This window comes from Quercus lobata, chromosome 5 (genome assembly GCF_001633185.2).
Source record: "Quercus lobata isolate SW786 chromosome 5, ValleyOak3.0 Primary Assembly, whole genome shotgun sequence".
NCBI classification, from domain to species: domain Eukaryota; kingdom Viridiplantae; phylum Streptophyta; class Magnoliopsida; order Fagales; family Fagaceae; genus Quercus; species Quercus lobata.
In genome coordinates this window covers 71,006,369-71,013,257 of record NC_044908.1, presented here as the reverse complement: position 1 = coordinate 71,013,257, position 6,889 = coordinate 71,006,369, and the positions used below count along the sequence as shown (strand labels likewise).

The 6,889-nt window shown below is 36.8% G+C and overlaps 1 long non-coding RNA gene across 1 annotated transcript; it reads right to left on the bottom strand.

The window, feature by feature from the left end:
- Positions 1 to 3,873: 3,873 nt before the first annotated feature.
- On the bottom strand, positions 3,874 to 6,664 carry LOC115988991. Its single transcript, XR_004091734.1, has 3 exons — positions 6,470 to 6,664; positions 5,149 to 5,243; positions 3,874 to 4,695 (listed from the first exon to the last, which is right to left on the bottom strand). It is a non-coding gene; the product is annotated as an uncharacterized LOC115988991 (long non-coding RNA).
- Positions 6,665 to 6,889: the final 225 nt, after the last annotated feature.

Genomic DNA, 6,889 nt, shown 5'->3' with positions numbered 1-6,889 from the left:
AGAAGGTAATTCTTGTGAACCATTGTTACAAAGGCCTCTAGCTTGTTTTTGAAATTATTTGTGCATCATTTCCTTTCTTTGTTTCACCCATTCACCTTTGGCCCCATTACAACCAAGATTTAATGACCAATTGATCCTAGGTGGGTTTGTCGTAAGAATGGTGGAGTTCCAATAGATGACATCTTTCATGAGATTTTTGTGTTGTTTCATTGTTCATCTTTCCTTAAAAAAAGAAAAAAAAAAAAGAAAAAAAGAAATCTTCATCGAATTCTTTGGACAAATAATTATTTTGGTGAGGTTTGGAGCAAATAAATTTCTGGTGTGTTCTCTCATTTATATGTGTTCTTGGATAGTTGTTAAGATGGTCATTAGCTCAACACACACATCCATTTTTAAGGTTTTGTTGATTCTTGGACTTGAATAGCATCTTATGATCTTTAGTGAATGACTTGTTCAAGTGTTTGATAACTTAGCCTCATCACATGTATCTTTTGAGAAACTACGTTTGTGGGTAGTGTGTTGTAAACCTTTACGAGACACTACTCGTCCACTAGGGATAGCTTAGGGGTTTAAAAGCTTGTTGCATATGCTAAATGCAACCGAATTTGCCAGAAAAAGTGTTATCATATTTTTGCTTTTATTTTATTTTATTGTTTTGTTATCCTTTAGTTTATGCTTGGAAGGGTTAGAGTGGACTTCATGATTTTTGTAATTGCTAGAGTCTATCAATGTTAAGGTTAGGGGGGGGGGGTGTGATAATAGCTTAAAAGTATAATATTATCTTAGTTTTGGTAGACATTATCACATATATTTTGTGTTTATTCCCACACTTACACGTAAATGTGAGAGTTTGCAAGTGTTCTCTAAAATATACTCATTACGTGTATTTTTCTCTTGTAGGAGATTTAAACTAATGAGCTAAGCATGCAAACATGAAGCCAAGATAATCCAAGGGTGAAAATCATTTGAGAAGTGGCTTTTGAAGAATTTAGTGAGTCAAAGATGTGTGGGAACATAAAAGGAAAGAGAGAAATTCATTTGAGCCAAAGATGGAAAAATCCTGGCATGGAAATATTCTGACCAGTTTTGGTCATTCGGCCATATCTTTTTACTCCGATATCGGATTGACTTAATTCTTATGGCCACGGAAAGAGAACTTAAAGATCTAAAACTTTAAATTCAGAATATACCATATTAAAGAAAACTGACCAGGAAGTTAACCCACTGTTGAAAAACGGAAATGACATTTTATATTTTCCTTTTTGGGAAGCATGTGTTTTAGGGTTTTGAATGTTATAAATATTAAAGGGATACAAAGGCAGCCACATTTTTGGCTACTGGGAAACCTTATTTTTCATTAATTTTGAGAGTTATTTTATTTTCTATGGAAGCTTAAGAACCTAAGCTAGGGTTAGGGGTGAATCTCCAATGTTGTAAGTTGTCCACTATTCAATCCAAGCATGTTTTTCACGTTTTGATTATTTAAATAAATTGTTCCCTTTTTGTAATTGTTTTATTAGATTGATATTTGATTTCTAATTCTTTCATAAGTCTATTCTTGGATCTTCTTATTGTTAGAATTGGGTATTATAATCTCTCTTGCAAACATTGGTAATTTTGTAAGATATTACTTTTGTCATAGTATTGCCTCAAGGGTATGCGATGTTCTTTAGTTTTCTAGAAAAGTTATATTTTCTAGACTAAACTATTAGAACAATTAGTGAATATAATCAACCAAAGAGAGTTTTATTAATAAAGCTTATTTCTAAATCTTCCAATCAGATAGTTTGTGTATTTACTTACTCGATTGTGTACTAAATTGGATTGGTATTGGATGCTTAACAATATTGGTAGACAAATCCTAACGCCCTTGTGATTTTAATTATTGAATTTTACCAATCTTTATTTTTCCTAAGTTTCAATCATATTTTTCTATATATTGTTGGCGCTTTTGATATGCTCTTGTTTTCCTTTTCTCGACGGAAAGACAACCTTAGCGACACTACAATTTCCGTTACAAAATTGGACGACATCAATTTTTGGCACCGTTTGTTAGGACATATGTGATTCAATGTTAGGAACATATGTCAATATTTTATGTAATTGGCTAATCCTTTGACAAAATGCACTTTACTTGTAATTGGGTAGATTTAGGATGTGTTTAATGCTTAAAGAAACAATGTTTCAAGTTCAAGTGTTAAAGTTATGCAAGTCTATCCAAGAATCAAGTGAGAAAGTGTAGGATTTTAAAACTCGACAGCTAGCATCTATCGAGGTTTAAAAGCTGCTAAAACCCGTGACTCGACAGCTAACTTGATAGATGACTATCTATCGAGGTTTATGAAACTCAGTTTTTCAGAGTTGTTTTTCATTCAATCTGTGAGTATGTGTTTAGGCTTTCTTTTCTCACAACTCTAAACATATATAAGAATTATTTTAAGGGTCGTCAAAGGTTACACAAGTTGCACAAGTGTAAAGTAAAGTTTTGTTTATGTAAATTGTGACTGTTAGGACCGAGGTTGTAGAAAGCGAGGGTCCAGGGGTCAACCAGGCCGTCCCAGTTCTCAATCGTCTCAGCGTACCCGATCGCAATTTCAATGCGTTCCTTGTGTCGGCTCTTAAGCTTAGGCCGTCTCTTAACTGTACCAAACAAGAAACAAAGGGGTTAGCAATACTAAAGCCTCAAAGGTGGCAAAATTAAAGCGACGGGGAGAAATACTGACGCACCTAAGGTCGGGGTTCCCCATCGACGGAGCAACCTCGGGATATCACCCCAATCATTGTTGGATTGAGTCTCGAAGTCATCCCTATACACAAAGAAAAAGCGCGACTTCCAATACCTGAAGGACGAAGGTAAGCCCTTGACAATCCTCGTTTTCCTCTCCCAAGGGACTAACTCATAATACCCCCACTCCTTGGACTCTTTCAAACGGTATAGATAGGTGAGTTCACCCATCCTGATCATATCCCCATTGGAAGCCAACCATATTTGCATACAGTTGATCATAATCCTCCACGAGTTAGGCATGAGTTGCCCGGGAGCAATACCAAAATGAGCCAAAAGTTCCATTAGGAACGGGTGGACGGGGAGCCTAAGCCCACAGGAGAAGGTTGACTCATAAAAACACACTTCACCAGGAAAAAAGTGGCAGGCCCTATCTTCGTCCTTAGGTAGATGAACACGAACCCGCGCCGGAAACTGGAACCTATCCTTGAACCTACTCACAGTTTCGGCGTCCAAACCACACGCCTCCCTGAGGGCATAAAAAGCCCTAACCTCTCGAGGACCAGAGACGGCTGTATCGCCTTCCACTGGGTCGCCATTAGACGACAACCCAATCTCGAGATCGCTAGACCTAACCTCAGACATCACTTCCCTCCTTGCTAAACCCTCGAACCAATTAAGCGATTGACGGAGCAGGCAGCAAGTCGCCCAAAACCACACTCAAACAATTGCCCTCAAACACAAAATTTTCTAAAAACGGGTAAGTACCCAAAGACCCTCCTAAGCGCGCAAAAAGAAATGAGATCGATGGGCAAGCTATCCTGACCTCCAAACTATCAACCATGGAAGTATAGAAAACAGAGGGCAGAGAAAAACGATACACGCTAAATCCCCAGAAAATCAAAGACCGACAAAAGAAAAAGAAGAAAAGAAAAGAGAGAATCAGAAACTACACTGCAGTAAGATAAAAGGAAAAAATAAGGAAAGGACCAGTAAGGAAAAACGTACCTCCAATGGCAGAACACCAAAAGCACAGCACAACGGTTTGAAGAAGAAGGAAGTCTCGAGAAAAAACGCTCAGAGTATCGTTTGGGTATTTTTTCTGTTTTGCTTTCTAAAAAGTAAAAGAAATTAGAAGAGGAGAAGTTTTAAACTTAGGGCAAAAAACGATTGAGAAACCAGTGGAAAATCCAAGAGTCACACCATTAATTCCACGAATCAGCACGCGCCACGTGGCCACGTTGCGTGTAGCGCCGCCACTAAGCATTAAATTCGGAACAGAACCCCAAGAGTCACAGACAGCTCAAGAAAACTTTTCATCTTCCGTGATCGTCATGACACGTCACTGACGACCCCAAAACCTGGGGGGCAACTAATGGGAATGACGAAATTACATCCCACAAATGAAGCTAACACTAATGACGAAGAAAGCATCCATGACGAAGTCGTCCTGAATAACGAAGAAAACAGTCATCACTGACGAAGGCAGGGGAGTCATTCAATGCAGTCAATCAATGACCTGGACAGTTACCAAATCAACCAGACAGACCATTGGGAGCCTCTTAAAAGTTCCATTATTGGACCAGAGGCGTTACTTGGGAAAGCATTAACAACCACAACGGCTAGCCCCTAAAGCCACATGTATAAAGTCCTCACACAGTCAACAGAAGGTAGACACATACACTCACACTTTGAGAGAGCACTCTGGTTCTTTGTCTTGTTTTTTCATTATTCTAACTTTTGCATCAGAGGCGTTATGGCAGGCACCACACCGGTGACCCTTATAGAGCATACACTCACACCAACAAGGGATTCCATCTGCCCACTCTTACAGACGAGCTCGTACTTCATCAATCAAAACCTTCACAAAGTTCTATCACTTTCCCCACGTCTTCCTTTAGTATAGCATTGTACAGCTCTCCCCTTAATTTATCCTCATTTTCTTGCTTGGAAGCCATCAGTTGAAGCGTCTGTTAAACAGAGGGAGATAAAAGGAAGGAGGGGAGGTGTTAGAAGGTTTCAAGAAGAGTGGGTTTGTTATATTTGTACATATGTATTAACCATTGATTTTGCAAAACGATAGCAACAATACAAAAAAATTGGGGAATACAACAAAAATCACAACACAAGAAGGGGAAAAATCATAAAATCAACAACGAAAAAGTAAAATAAAACACACTCACTCTCTCAACCCAAAATCACAACCAAAAAAATAAAAAAGTAATGCTATGGACATATAAAAATATTCCACTTTGTACAACTTGCCATGTGGTGAGTTGTAATCGGTGGATGTGTAATGGTAGGCCATGTGAGGACACACTTCCACTACTCACAATTCATCACGTGACAAGTTGTGACACAAAATTATGCATTTTTATGTGTACCTAACATTACTCAAATAAAAAGGCTTAGAACCAGTGTACCTATTACGAACCCAGCTTGCGTGTCTGAAATCTAGACCAATATGGTGTACCCCTCTCGCATCACAAAGCCTTCAATCAGTGAAGAAAGAAAAAACCTGTTGGAAAACCGGTGAAAGAAGGAAAAAAGAATGGGGAAATTAAGAGAGGATTGGTGAACTAGTTTATAAAGAGGCAAAGAAAGAGAAATAAAGGCATGAGAAGGTGAGGAAAATTTGTTTACATATAAAGTTTTGTATTATGGATTTGTTATGAATTTGTATATATATGAAATTATATAGTCTATTATTTAAAGAAAATTTGAGGTATCAAGAATTTAAATAGGGTTTAAATATAAATAAATTTTAATTTTAAAAAATATATTAAAATAATATAAAGTAAAATTGTGAGATTTCAAAATATTATAAGGCATAATATTACAAAATCAACTAAAAATGAAATAGTTTTGGTTTTATATATTTTATGAATTATATGTACGTGTGATTAATGGGTTATTTTTTTAGATTTCAAATTTTTTGATATATAATTTGGTACCCTAGAAAATTTATAGTTATACTCTGGTCACCCGTTTGGGCAACTCTGGTTACTCGTTTGGGCAGGTGACATAAAGAAGTGTAAAAGGAATCACAATTTCTCCTTTCTTTCCTTGGATAAATAGGTACTTTAATGGACAGGTGTTGGGGCATGTATTCTCTTTTAGAGTGGAATGACATTCTCGCATTTAAAGCATCTATAGTATCGGAATTAAAAATTTAATTATTTGATACCATAAAATGTTACTTTATCTATTTTAGTTTCGACACAATAAAATAATATAAAAATTATAATAAAATAATATATCTACCGCAATTAACTATAATCACAATCATGACAATCGCTATCACTGCCATTATTGCCGCCAGCACCAACTCTTCCACTGCAGTCAGCACCGACTCTTTCATGGAAAATGAATAAATGCACAAACTATTTGGCCAATTCTACAACTTACGCTCATTTTTATATTTTAGTTTTTGAAGTATTTATTTATAGAACATGACATATATATATATATATATATACCAATCATAAATTATTCTATATGAAGCAGACCCAGATTAGCAATTAGCAAATGAATTCAATGTAGCTTAAAAAATTGACAAATCATGAAATGGAAACCCAAAAAAAAAAAAAAGACCCAGATCGAAATTCAGCAAATGTACAACAAAGAAGCAAATGTACAGCAAATGAAAAAACTAATGCAGGCTAGGAATCTTAGATCTCAGCTAAATCCTTCATCAAATTAGCAAGAAGGAAAAAAAAATGGAAATAGAAGAATGGTGCATACGAGGGAGAAGTGTGTTCTGCTGTGGGCTGTAGTGCGGGCTTTGCGAAACCAGCAAGTCGGTGGGCAGGGTTCAAGAGACTGTGGAGACACCGCCGGGGAAAGGCGCGAGAGGGACGTTGAGAGAGGAGGGGGTTTCTATGTCTCTGAATGAAAGAGAATAAGCTGAAATGAGTCGGTGAGACAGAGAGGTGAGAGTTTGAGAGAGTGAATTTGAGGGAGTAGAGGGAGTTTAGAGTGTTTTGTCTGAGGGCTTGTCCGTGGGAGAATAATTTGAGGTTTTTTTTTTTTTCCTCTATTTTTGATAAGTAAATGATGCTTCATTGAATAAAAAGAATAAAACGAACCAAAGCACATAGGCAGTGTGCTAAGGACAGAGCAATAAAAACAATGCATGAAAATTACAAGTAAAATTTGAGTTTT